Source organism: Sus scrofa, chromosome 7 (genome assembly GCF_054392235.1).
Source record: "Sus scrofa isolate SSC_HxYL_T2T_F1_AM1 chromosome 7, Sscrofa_HxYL_maternal_Yorkshire_Landrace_v2.0, whole genome shotgun sequence".
Lineage (NCBI taxonomy): Eukaryota > Metazoa > Chordata > Mammalia > Artiodactyla > Suidae > Sus > Sus scrofa.
In genome coordinates this window covers 29,167,944-29,182,885 of record NC_139389.1, presented here as the reverse complement: position 1 = coordinate 29,182,885, position 14,942 = coordinate 29,167,944, and the positions used below count along the sequence as shown (strand labels likewise).

Genomic DNA, 14,942 nt, shown 5'->3' with positions numbered 1-14,942 from the left:
AGTTTTAGAGATGCTGTTTGAGACTTTCATAGACCCATATAGGTGAGTCACAAAGCAGTCCCTTAGATTGTTGGGGGGACATTTCTGTCATCCTCTGCGCACAACTTCTCTCTTTTGCAGAAACAGTTTTTGGCTTGCCCCTGGATCTTAGCAGAGACTGAACACATGCCCATGAGTCACAAATTAGCATGCGACCTGAGCTTCCAATTAGAAACTGGGTGTTATCTGATACACTACCATTCCAACACTGATTTTGATACTGGTTTTTTCCTCACACCACAAAACAATTCTCCAACATGAGGTACGTGTCCTACGATTCATCTCCATTCTGACACTATCCACCTGGAGATAGCATCACATCACACAGGGTAAGGTCTCAGTCCTACAGCACTGCCCCCTACTTCAGAGACCAATCACAAGTCCAGGTTGTTACTTGTTCTCCTTTAGACTGGAAGTTTCCAGGACCCAGCCTCTAATCTGACAAATTTGCTAGAGCAGCTCACAGAACTCAGAGCAAAATTTTACTTACTAGGTCACCAGTTCATTATAAAAGGATATAACTCAGGAACAGCCAGATGGAAGCAATGCACAGGGCAAGGTATGCGGGAAGGGGCACACCACTCTCCCCAAATCTCCGTGTGTTCACCAACCCTGACTCTCAGAGCCTAGTCCTTTTCAGGTTTAATTCAAACTCCAGCTCCTCTCCCCCGCCCCACCAGATGGCTCAAAATTTTAACCCTCTAATCACTTGCCAAATAAGAACACTTTCTTAGGTTACCTGGCTTTCTAAAAAACCTCCTTATTATCATAACAAAAGACGCCTTTATTGTTCTCATCTCTTAGGAAATTCCCAGGGTTTTAGGCACTCTAAGCCAAGAATAGAGACAAAGACCAAACATATATTTATTCTAAATCAAAACATCACACCCACCAAGCCATAAAGTTGAGCCTGTGCAGCACCACATCCAGTGGAAGGGGTATATGAGATCAGGCTTGGGCAGGCCCTGAGGATACAAATAATTTCCATAAAAAATTGGTTCTAATGCCCATGGTCCCCAGTCTTGCTATACTCTCTTATCTTTCCCAGTCTGTGCCTATGGACCCATGGTGAGTTCCCTACAACTAGCCCTCAGAGAAGGAGAAAAGTTGAGCCAGGTTTATAGATGGTTCTGTGTGACAGACAGGCACCATCCAAAAATAGATAAAAATAGATAAAATAGAGTGTATTAATTTGCAAGGGCTGATAAACCGAGTAGATTAAACAACAGAAGATTATCATCTCACAATTGCAGATGCTAGAAATCTGAAACCAAGGTATCAGCAGGGTCATACTCCCTTGAAAGCACTAAAAAATGGTCCCTTCCATGCCTCTCTCCTAACATCTGATGCTTTGCCAGCAATCTGTGTCCACATTTCACCTTTTTATGAGGACACCAGTCATGTTAGATTAGGAAACCACCCTAATCTAACATGACCCCATCCTAGCTAATTACACCTTGAATGACCCTAATTCCAAATAAGGTCACATGCTGAATACTAGAGATTAGTAATTCGGTATGTTAAATTTGAGGAGTTGGGAAGGGAGGACACAAAACACATATGATACAATATGCTGAGGATGAAAAGGAAACAGGCAATATGAATAGATTATATGATAACTATTCTGAGGATGTTGATTATGACAAGATATGGGGGTTGATAGAATATTGTATTGCTTTCGTTTTAAATGAGAAAGATTTTCAAAATTTTAAGGTACATAGGAAGAAGCTAGTACAAAGGCTGAGGAGGAATAACTGGGGGATCCCAGTACCAGAGAGGGCAGTACAGGATGGACGGAGAGAAGAAGGATCAGTATCTCAAGTAAAGGAAGAGAGATTCTTCCCTAATATAACAGTGAGGAAGGAATAACAGAGAAATACAGAATTGAATAAGTTTGTTCTATTTGTTGCTAAAAAGTTCAGATAGTTCCCTCATGATGGATTTTTCTTCGGTTTCTTCTTATTATTAAATTCAAAGAAGGAATACAGTCATAAACTGAGAATAAGGAGTCAGTAGTTGCAAGTTTAAAGAAAGAGAAATGTTTAAGAAAACTGCCTACCAAAAGTAAGGGAATGCAAATGGCTGGAGAGGATTACGGGATAGTAGTGGTGTGCACGAGTTGAAAGATTGTTAAACATATATGAAAGAAACATCTACTCATTTGGGTAGACTGTTATAGCATTTTAGGCTGCCAGTATACAAATGTATAATTAGATTAATTTGTATTTGTATTTTGCCAAGTTATTGTGGCAGAAAAACAATGACACCAGGATTTCCATTTCGTAGGAAGAGAATACTTGAAATTATTAGCCATGACACCAAGTAGGGAAAAGGGTAGGAAGTGAAGTCAGGAGTGACGAATGAATTAGGAGACATAAAGGGGCCTGATGAGACTGACACAGTGCAGGAGTAGGAGTAGCTATGTAACCAAGTACAGGACTTATACCTCCAGTTTCACTTGCATATTCAATGTGGATGTCATCTGCTGCCCAACTTAAAGGCAGAGGGCACTGGTAAGGGTAAGAATCAATCACAAGGGACAAATATCCAACACATAAATTGATTAAAGATATAAATGTTTATGTTTCACAGAAAAGAATTCTAGAATTGGGCAATAGAGGGGCTCCATGGAGTTGTCAGACTCCCAAGTTCATTTCAATTTCTCTACCATCTGCGTCATATTACATGGTCATATATGTCTTTTGAGTTCCATTAATCATGACACTTTATAGCCAGAAGAAAAGTAAAGAAGAAAAGAAAGACACAATTTTCCTTTAAGGACACATCCTTGTAATTCACCTTTTAATACAACACCATCCTTTAGTCACATGCACTAAGGGGGTGTAAGAAATCTAATACTTGTAGGAGGTTGTCATAGGAAAAGGTAATAATGAGAAGGAATATATGACAAAAACAGGAAGAACTGATATGAGGGACAATCATCAAGTCTGTGTCACAGAGCTTTATATTGACAATGAACCAGTAGGGACTAGGAAAAAATGTATTTATATCTTGCTAGGGGAGAAATGCGATCTTCTTTGGGGCAAAGTGATCATTTCACCTGGAGGGTAGACTTATGAATTACATCAGTACATTCTCCTTCAGCTGAACAGATGTTTAGGGAGCCCGAGTCAGAGGACCAAAGTCTGAAAAGTGGTCTCAGGACACCATAGAATGTGTTCTGGGGAAAGGTGAAAATGTGGGATCCATCTGTCATGTTGTAGAAAGATACATCTCCAGCCTCATAATCCAGGAATATCCCCACCTTAAGGGGTCTTTCTCTTAGAGGAAGAGAAGTTTCCGGGGAGGTGAGGGCCCAGTAGTCCCCGTCATAGAGCCTAATGGCCCAGAAACCATTCTGTGGGGACATAGTGAATACCCCCTCCCTGGTCACATTATCTCTACAAATTCCCAAGTCCCAAGATTGCATGTCCCCAACCTCCACCTCCCAGTAGGCCCTCCCTGAGTTGATGCGCAGCTGACCCAGCACACAGGGAATGGAGTTGAATCTCTGTGTGGATCTGGGAAGATCTTGACAAGTTTCTTGCCAGGTAACTCGCCTCCCTCTTTCAGACACGAGGAGGGCAGGATGGGCAGTGGCTTCATCCAGGGTCACATTTGCTGCAAAGACAAGTGGACTATCAAGTTTCTGGCAATGGTCGTAGGCATGGGCCAGAAGGCTCCCGTTCTGTCAGGACTCCTCTGGCCCTGGGTAGATCCAGCTCACTTTTACCCAGCAATCCTCCAGCCACTCCACAAAAAGCAAGTTCCCTGCTGGATCTTGATAGACTCACCAGCTTCGATTTCCTCGTTCCTCTAATATATAAAGAAAAAATAATCATGAGATCTCACCATCTGAAAAATAAATCTGCCTGTCTGTCCAGAATACCATGAATATAATAAATTTCCTAAGATTATGTCAAGCATAAGAGCAACCAAGGAATATACTCTTTCATAACTTGAACTTCTTCTTTTCACAATCTATTAAATTGTGTCTGACTTGAGACCTGACCCATCTTCTGTGTCTTCTAAGTCAACGTTCCTATAGGATAAATATCTATAAACTATTTAGGGTGTCTCCAAGAAAATAGGGAACATGGTGTATCTGACCAAAGAAAGTATTTTTCATGTTAGTGTCCTCAGATTTCAGCCCATGAATACCAGTGTACATATGCTCAAAACACAATGTTGCAGTTTAAAATGGCTACAATTTAATGTTTCAAACACATTATTATCTGTTAAAATATTGGGTAATCTAGGGGGTGCTTTGAGTTTCTTTGATTTTCAGTATTTGTTGTACACACATAGATATTTATTTAAAATATCTTTGTGGAGACAGAATTAAGATGGCAGAATAGAAGGACTGGAGCTCAACTTCTCTCCTAAAAACAACAAAATTCACAACTAAAGTCTGAGCACACTTCACCAAAATGGACCGGAAACCTTAAAAAATATACCCTACTCCAGAAGAAAAAGAGGAGGACAAATCAAGAGGTAGGAGGGTCTATTTCATGATATAAACAACTCCATACCTCCTGGATGGGAAGCTCCATAGACTGGAAACTAACTGGTTCACAGAGACTCACCTACAAGAGTGAGAGTTCTGAGCCACACATCAAACTCTCACGTGTGGGGATCTAGCACAGGGAGAAAGAGCCCCAGGGCATCTGGCATTGAAGGCCAGTGGGGCTTGTGTGCAAGAGCTCCACAGGACTGGGGGAAACGGAGACCCCATTCTTAAAAGGGGCACACAGACTTTCACGTGCACTGAGTCCCAGGGCAAAGCAAAGTCTCCAAGGGAATCTGGGTCAAACCTGACTGCAGTTCTTGGAGGACATCCTGAGAAAACAGGGGTGAATGTAGCTTGTTGTGAGGGAAGGACATTGGAAGCAAAGCTCTCTGGAATATTCAGCAGCAGCACCTTTCTCTGGAGGTGGCCATTATGGGAAAATCTGGCCCCACCTGTCAGCCAGCTGCTGAGAAGCCCCAGGGCAAACAACAATCCATGTGGGATCACAGCCCCACCCCTGAGTAAACAGGCTACCTAAAGACCCCTCAGGCACACAGCTGCTTCTAATCCCATCCAGAGACTAAGCCCCACCCACCAGAGGGATAGGAATCAGCTCCTCCTACCAGGGGGCAGGCATCAGCCCCTCCCATCAGGAAGCCTACACCAAGCCCCCATACTGACTTCAGCTACAGGGGGGCAGACATCAGAAGTAAGAGAGGCTACAACTCTATTATCTATAAAAAGGTCACCATACCAAAAACCTATAAGAATGAAAGACAGAGAACTATAACTCAGATGAGGGAGAAAGAAAAAACCCCAGAAAAACAGCTAAGCCATGAGGAGATTCTCAGCCTCCAGGAAAAAGACTTTAGGCTGTTGATGCTGAAGATGATGCAAGATATTGGAAATAAACTGGAGGCAAAAATGGATAACTTACAGGAAACACTGACCAAAGAGATACAAGATAAAAAACTTAAGCAAGAAGAGATGCAAAATACAATAACTGAAATAAAGGATTCATTAGAAGCCACCAACAGCAGAATACAGGAGGCAGAAGAATGAATAAGCGAGGTGGAGGACAGATTAGTGGAAATTACACAGCAGAACAGAAAAGAGAAAAAAGATTGAAAACAAATGAAGAGAGTCTCAGAGAACTCTGGAACAATGTGAAATGCACCAACATCCGTATTATAGGGGTGCCAGAAGGAGAAGAGAGAGAGAAGGAAACAGAAAAAATATTCCAAGAGATAATAGCCAAAAAATTCCCTAACATGGGGAAGGAATCACTCGCTCAAATCCAGGAAGCACAACGAGTACCATACAAAATAAACCCAAGGAGGAACACCCTGAGACATATACTAATCAAACTGACCAAAATTAAAGACAAATAGAAAATCTTGAAAGCAGCTAGGGAAAAGAAACAAATAACATACAAGGGAACCCCGATAAGGCTATCAGCAGATTTTTCAACAGAAGCTCTGCAGGCCAGAAGGGAGAGGCATGATATACTCAATGCGATGAAAGGAAAAAACCTCCAACCAAGATTACTCTACCCAGCAAGGTTCTCCTTCAGATTTGAAGAAGAAGTCAAAACCTTCTCAGATCAGCAAAAGCTGAGAGAATTCAGCAACACTAAACCAGCCTTACAACAAATACTAAAGGAACTTCTGTAGGCAGAAAAGAAGAAGAGAAGAAGGAAAGAAAAAAAGAGCAACAAAAACAAATCCAAAGCAATCAAGAAAATGGCAATAAAAACATACATATCAATAATTACCTTAAATGTGAATGGACTAAATCCCCAACCAAAAGACATAGACTGGCAGAATGGATACAAAAACAAGACCCATATATATGCTGTCTTCAAGAGACCCACTTCACTTGTAGGGACACATACAAATTGAAAGTGAGAGGATGGAAGAAAATATTTCATGCAAATGGGGATCAAAAGAAAGCTGCAGTAGCTAATACTCATATCAAACAAAATAGATTTTAAAATGAAGAATATTTTCAGGACAATGAAGGACATTACATAATGATCAAAGGATCACTCCAAGAAGGTGTTATAACAATTTTAAATATCTATGCACCCAACATACGTTCACCACAATATATAAGGCAACTGCTAACAACCTTAAAAGGAGAAATTGATAATAACACAATCATAGTGGGGGACTTTAACATACAACAATACATTCAAAGGATTGTACATCATGATCCAGTGGGATCTGTCCCAGGGATGCAAGAGTTCTTCAATATCCACAAATCCATCAATGTGATACACCACATTAACAAACTGAAGAATAAAAACCATATGATCCTCTCTATAGATGCAGAAAAAGCCTTTGACAAAATCCAACACCCATTTCTGATAAAAACCACTCAGAAAGTGGGCACAGTGGGAACCTACCTCAACATGATAAAGGCCATATATGACAAACCCACAGCGAACATCATTCTCAATGGTGAAAAGCTGAAAGAATTCCCGCTGAGATCAGGAACAAGACAAGGATGTCCGCTCTCGCCAGTACTCTTCCACATAGTTTTGGAAGTCCTAGCCACAGCAATCAGAGAAGTAAAAGAAATAAAAGGAATCCAAATTGGAAAGGAAGAAGTAAAACTATCACTATTTGCAAATGACATGATACCATACCTAGAGAATCCTAAAGAAGCTACCAGAAAACTGTTAGAGCTCATTCATGACTTTGGCAAAGTTGCAGGATACAAAATCAATACACAGAAATCGATGGCATTTCTATACACTAACAATGAAAGAAAGAGAAATTAGGGAAGCAATCCCATTTACCATCGCATCCAAAAGAATAAAATACCTAGGAGTAAACCTACCTAAAGAGACAAAAGACCTGTACTCCGAAAACTAGAAGACACTGATGAAAGAAACCAAAGATGACGCAAATAGATAGAAAGACATGCCATGCTCTTGGATTCGAAGTGTTAATATTATCAAAATGACTATACTACCCAAAGCAATCTACAGATTCAATGCAACCCCTAACCAATGACCAAGGATATTTTTCACAGAACTCGAACAAAATATTTTAAAGTTTGTTTGGAAGCACGAAAGACCCAGAATAGCCAAAGACATCCCGAAAAAGAAAAATGGAGCTGGAGGAATCAGGCTCCCTGACTTCAGACTATACTACAAAGCAACAATCCTCAAAACAGTAAGGTACCAGCCCAAAGACAGACATATACATCAGTGGAACAGGATAGAAAGCCCAGAATTCAACCCACGCACATACAGCCATCTAAGCTATGACACAGGAGGCAAGACTATACAATGCAGAAAAGACAGCCTGTTCAATAAGTGGTGCTGGGAAAACTGGACAGCCACACAGAAAAGAATGAAATTAGAACAGTCCCTAACACCATACACAAAAATAAACTCAAAATGGATTAAAGACTTAGATAGAAGACCAGACACTATAAAATTCTTAGAGGAAAACATAGGCCAAATATGCTCCAACGTAAATGACAGCAACATCTTTTCAAATCCACTTCTTAGAGTAATGACAGTAAAAACAAAAGTAAGCAAATACAACCTAATCAAACTTAAGAGTTTCTGCACAGCAAAGGAAACCCTAAACAAAACAAAAAGACAACCCACAGAATGGGAGAAAATCTTTGCAAATGAAGCGACTGACAAGGGATTCATCTCCAAAATCTGTAAACGCCTCCTACCGCTCAATACCAAAAAACAAAAAAACTAACCCCCCCATCAAATAATGGGCAGAAGAGCTAAACAGACAATTCTCCAAAGACATACAGATGGCCAAAAAACACATGAAAAGGTATTCAACATCACTCATTATTAGAGAAATGCAAATCAAAACCACAATCAGGTTATCACCTTACACCAGCTAGAATGGCCATCATCAAAAAGTCTACAAACAGGAGTTCCCGTCGTGGCACAGTGGTTAACGAATCCGACTAGGAACCATGAGGTTGCAGGTTCGATCCCTGCCCTTGCTCAGTGGGTTAACGATCCGGCGTTGCCGTGAGCTGTGGTGTAGGTCGCAGATGCGACTCGGATCCCGTGTTGCTGTGGCTCTGGCGTAGGGCGGTGGCTACAGCTCCGATTCAACCCCTAGCCTGGGAACCTCCATATGCCGCGAGAGCGGCCCAATAAATAGCAAAAAGACAAAAAAAAAAAAAAAAAGTCTACAAACAATAAATGCTGGAGAGGGTGTGGAGAAAAATGTTGGTGGGATTTTAAATTGGTGCAACCACTGTGGAAGACAGTGTAGAGATTCCTCAGAAAAGAAAAAATAGAACTACACTTTCATCCAGCAATCCTACTCCTGGGCATCTATCCAGAGAAAACCTAGACTCTCCAAGACACATGTACTCCGATGTTCATTGCAGCACTATTTTCAATAGCCAAGACATGGAAACAACCTAAATGCCCATCGACAGAGGAATGGCTAAAGAAGATGTGGTACATATACACGATGGAATATTACTCAGACATTAAATGGAATGAAATAACAGCCTATTTTGTTGGAAATTGATCCCATATGTCCTCTTTTAAAATGTCTGACATGGGAGTTCCCGATGTGGCTCAGTGGTTAACGAATCCGACTAGGAACCATGAGGTTGCAGGTTCAATCATTGGCCTCACTCAGTGGGTTAAGGATCCGGCAGTGCCATGAGCTGTGGTGTAGGTCGCAGACACAGCTCGGATCCCCCGTTGCTGTGGCTGTGGTGTAGCCCGGCAGCTACAGCTCTGATTAGACCCCTAGCATGGGAACCTCCATATGCCACCAATGTGGCCATAAAAAAGGCAAAAAAAAAAAAAAGACCAAAAAATAAAAATTAAATTCTGACAATGTTTGTATTGTGAATAGTGTCCAATCATTATTCTGTGCACATACTACTAAACAGTCATTTGGGAATATATACCCTATGTGGTTTACTTTGGAAGTTTCTATTTTCCTTTTGAATTAATGAACTAAAAGTGAGGGAAGGAGAGTCTGAATTAGCACAGGGAAATAAGAAACCATAATGCTGTTAAACTTAAAGTTTACATCATTTCTTCCCTCTTCTATATGACAACTAAAGAAAAGTGTATTCTCAAAAACATAAATTAAGGTATACCTCTTGAATTATTGTTACTTCTATATTTACACCATTTCATTACTCATGCATTCTCTGAGGGGAGCCAACATCCTCTTATGCCTAGCAGAGTCCCCTGTGCAGAAGAGATGGTCAACAAGTGTATAAAAGGATTCTCTTTCTCTTTGGGGGATTTTTTTCCCCTTCAATCAGCATCTCTAAGCATCAAGCATAATGAATGAGCAGAGAGAGAGAAAAGAAATGTTTCATTTACCAGTATCACAGGAAAACCATCTCTGGTTATCGAATGGATAACCGTTTCAAATTTTCTCTTCCTTCTGAATTCCCAGAGAACACTGTGACATTACAAGTTCTCCACAAGGAGGAGCATAAGGATGAGAAAGGACACGAAATCCTCCAGGGCATCCTTCAATCTCCCAGGCAAGCGCTGGTAGGGGATAGAACCACACTCAGTACCTACCTCATCTTAGACATGATCCTGCTAGCTACCACTCCTTCTCCTGTGGTTCCTGTTTCCCTTCACAGTCTCTCTCATGAACAAGCAATTAAAAGAAAGCAATGAAAATGATAGAGTCCAAGTTCTAGAAGAAACTTCCCTCTTCTCTGAAAGTTGTCATTGATGTTCTGATGAGTGTCATTGGACTCATTTGACTGCTCAATACAGAAAAATATAGTAGTCTCATTCTAGTATTCACTGATTACATCAGGACCTACCATGTTCTTAGAGGCATAGTTTGATAAGGAATTGACAAATTTGATCATGAAAAGAATATGACAACTCTAACTGAGAATAATTTGGACACCCCCCAAAGAAGAATAAATGGTTAAAATGATTGAAGATGTTGAGCCTGTGGAGTGGTTGAATGGTGGCTTCCCGAAAGATCGATCCATGTCTTAATCCCCAGAACCTATGAACTCAACCTTATCTGGAAAAAGAGCAATTGTAAATGTAATTAAATTAAGGATATTGAGAGAAAACCTTCCTCAATGTTCCAAGTAGGCTCTAAATTCAAAAATAAATGTCCTTATAAGAGATACATGCAGAGAAGGTGGCCTTGGGAAAATGGAAGCACAGATAGAAGTTATATAACCACAAACCAAGGAATGTCTGTGTCACCACCAGAAGCTGGAAGAAACAGAAAATACTTTCACCTAGAGGTTTCAGAGAGGGTGCACTGCTACTAAGACCTTGATTTCAGACATCTGGCTTTCGGAACTGGGAGAGAATAAATTTCTGATCTTTTAAACCACCAAGTTTTTGGTAATTTGTTAGAGTAGCCTTAAGAAAATAATACAATCTGAAAAGGAAAAACCTTTGGGCGATTAAGGTAATAATATTCAAACACCTAAAGGACTAAGCATGTGGAACAGTGGTCATCCTGAGAAGTCATCAAGCAGAATTAGGACTATTTTGTGGAGATTTCTTAAAGTCAAATTTGCAACCTGTATAAGAGAGAAATGATAACAGCTGCTGAAGATAAAAATGTCACCTGCTTCAGAGAGGTAATCCATCAAGAGCAAACGGTCACACAATGGAGATTGTTATGGGATCACAATAGCTTTGGAGATGGTATTGAGGAGATTCTGGCACTCTGAGAGGTATAAATAAGCTCCTTTTTAAGGGTTCATGTTTGCTAAGAATCGGTATCCCTTCCCTCAGATTTGAACTACTTGTCACCAAAAATCCCAGCCATAGGATTAGTTATTTATCTCAGTGAACTCTTTCTGGAGGTAGAGGGATTTCCTGATTTACAAGTAGATCCACAGATGATATTAACAGAAGATTCGTGCTAAATTTTCCAAATTTACTAGAATGTGCACTTAGGAAATGTCAGTAGCAACAACAGGAAACAACCTTGATCCAGAACCAAAAGTAAAGACAGGATCACCTCAAAAGAAGACAAATCTTTAAAGTCTACCCTATCTCCTTTGTTTGATCAATGAAAGTAAGGAAAGATTTAAAAAAGAAGCTCCACAAACCTAGCAACCAGATACTGCTTTTTGTTTGTTTGCTTTTTTAGCCTCCCAGCAGCTTTTTTAGCCTCCCAGGCCAGGGATCACATCTGAGCCAAAGTCACCACTGAAGCCACAGCAGCGGCAACACTAGATCCTTAGCCCACTGTGCCAGGCTGGGGATGGAACCTGCATCCCAATGTTCGCAAAACACTGCCCAGCCTGTTGAGCCAGAGCAGGAACTCCCAGATGTACTTTTTACTACCATTCTCCAATAAAAAGAACCATGCGGGGCTCCACGGAGAAATGGTTGATTCTAGGACTGGCTCTGAAGCATTTTGTAGTATCAGAAAGTAAAAAGGGCTAAAAAAGTTGATGAGGGCATATCAAAGAGGTGCAGAAGCCAAATGAAAGGGCTCCCAATGGCCAAAGCTGGAACAATTTAAATAACAAGATTAAATAATATTGCCTTAACCTAAAGTATAAAATAAATATGCATAAGTCCATCCATCTTGATAAAAAAACAAATGATTAAATTAATTAATCAGGAGAAAAAGAGACAAACATTTCATGTAAATGAATTCCAAGTAATATACATAGGTTGTATTACTTTGTCCTCAAGGAGGGGAAGCATAACTTTTCACTCCTTAGATGTGGGGGTTCACACATAGTGATGCTTTCCACAGTGTATGGTATGGAAATGGGAGGTGGAAAGGAATAATTGTGCAGTGGAGAAAGCTCATAAACCTTACTTCAGTGAGGTCAATGAGTCCAACATAAATCGTGTTGATAGCATATACACTTGATATGATGTGATGAAAATGGCAGTTTACCTCTGCAATCTTCCTCTTGTCTTTCCATGAGAAAAACACCAGACAACTCTCAGTTTGATGACATATAAAATTCCTGACAAGGACTCCTGAAAATTGTCAAGGTCACTTTCAAACCAAGGAAAATCCGAGAAATTGCCATAGCCAAGAGGAGAAACATCTAAACCAGCTATAATGCAAAAAATAAAAATTGTTATAAATGAAAAAAATAAAAAATGTAATATGGGGTTTGTAGCAGAAAATGATAGTAAATAAAAAGTAAGGACATCTAAACAAACATGAAACTTCAGTTAACAATAATGTATCAATATCTTCTGGGGATAACCAATTATCTATTACTCAATAAGACAAAAAGACCGAAAGAGTTCAAGCTCAAGCAAGTTGTCAGAGAGAGGTAAACGGTGTAGGAATGAAGTCCATGACAGCCAGGAATTGATCTGTTTTGTTCAGCAGAGTCGGTAAAAAAAAAAAAAAATTGTGTTATGAATATATAGAGTATATTCTCCTTGGCATGTTTAAGTCACGAATTTTCCAAATTAATAAACACTTGTTGTGTGTCACATCAAGAACGTTCTAAAATGTTTATGTTGCTTTGATGGCACAGTTGAGGCGTGGGATTCTGTGCTCCACAGAGTACTCTCTCCATTCACAAAACTGACTTATGGAGCAAGGGGATTCTGCTCTCTCACATAACATAAAATTCTTTAAGAATACCTATGGGCCCACTCTTAGGAGATTGGTTAAAACCACCATGCCCAGAGGCCAAAGGCGGAGCTACAAAGAGCATCAACATGTAATAATAACTGCGTTTATCCTTTTTGAGAAACTTTCCTTTAGCACAAGAGTGTGTGATGAGGTCCGAGTGGCAGCTGAACATAGACGACATTAATTAGGGCTCACCCCTAGCAGCAGAGAGCCCCACCCAAGGGAGTAAAAACTGAGGTCTAGGACCTGGAGGATTACAGAGCACTGGCTACTGGGAAGTCAAAAGAAAGGGACTGGGAAAGTCTGTGGGAGCAGAAATAGCAAGCTTGGGAAGGCATCCCTTCCAGGGGTAAGGGAGGGGCTTAGCTTCCTGCTCTTGGCATTTCACTCTTCTTCCTTTACAAGTTATCTCTTACATCCTCAGGGCCTTCTCTCTTCCTCCACATCTCTTATCTCTTTTCCCTGAATTCTTGAGTAAAAAGTTTAATGTTCTTTTTCAGCACTTTCTCTCCAAGTGATTTATTTCTTCTACATTCTCTTGCAGTCAGTTTTCAATGAAAGATTCTAGTTTATTTACTCCAAAGCCCTAGGAAGTGGCTGCTGCCATATCAAGTACCAGAGATGAAGACTCTCAGACCACCATTCACTATGGTCCTTTCTCCATGTTAGAGATCAGGGAACTCAACTCTCTCTGTCACCTTGTCTGGGCCTAAGGAAGGGCATATGAGGGACCTCTGGCAGGACTAATTCCCACAACTGTAGTCATCATGTGAATGGACAGGCCCCCTCAAACCAGCTGCTCCAAACTACCAGCTCACCCACACAGAAAAGTTCCTCAGTGGGTACCTCCTTATGGTAATTTTTCCTGAAAATTAAAATCTCCTTTAAAGTAGTTCAGTAAAAAGAATATTGAATTCATGTATTTATGACCTAGGCAGTGGGCTGCCTCAAATTCTGACATCAGAAATTCCCTGTATTCTATTATTTATGATTTTTATTTTTTCCCATTATAGCTGGTTTACAGTGTTCTGTCAATTTTCTACTGCACAGCATGGTGACCCAGTTACACATACATGTATACATTCTTTTTTCTCACATTATCATGCTCCATCATAAGTGACCAGACATAGTTTCCAGTGCTACACAGCAGGATCTCATTGCTAATCCATTCCAAAGGCAATAGTCTGCATCTATTAACCCCAAGCACACCATCTATCTCACACCCTCCCCCTCCCCTTTGGCGACCACAAGTCAATTCTACATCTCCATGATTCTCTTTTCTGTGGAAAGGTTCATTTGTGCCCTATATTAGATTCCAGATATAAGTGATATCATGTGGTTTTTGTCTTTCACATTCTGACTTACTTCACTCAGTATGAGAGTCTCTAGTTTCATCCATGTTGCTGCAAAGGCATTATTTTGTTCTTTGTAATGGCTGAGTAGTATTCCATTATATATATATATATATATATATATATATAATACCACATCTACCTAATCCAGCAATATTCTATTTTTAAGATGCTCTCGGCATATAATTTTTAGAAACATGATCCCTGATTTTTCTGACATGCTTCAGGCTGATAAACCAAAATAACTTATCCATTCTTATGGGAGGAAAAGAGTTTCCAAATACATGTATTCAAATCAAAACCGGTGACCATTTTTTAACATTAAATTGACAAGCTGTCACTAACATTAAAAAATTAGTAAACCCTTGCAGTGGATTTTTGTAGACATCTTGATCAGCTCCAACAATTCTATAGTCAAATACCTATTGCAAACCCTTCATTCCATATTGTTCATAGTTG

General features: G+C 40.1%; 1 pseudogene; it reads right to left on the bottom strand.

The window, feature by feature from the left end:
• Nucleotides 1-2,992: 2,992 nt before the first annotated feature.
• Nucleotides 2,993-13,312, bottom strand: LOC110258586 (butyrophilin subfamily 1 member A1 pseudogene; annotated as a pseudogene).
• Nucleotides 13,313-14,942: the final 1,630 nt, after the last annotated feature.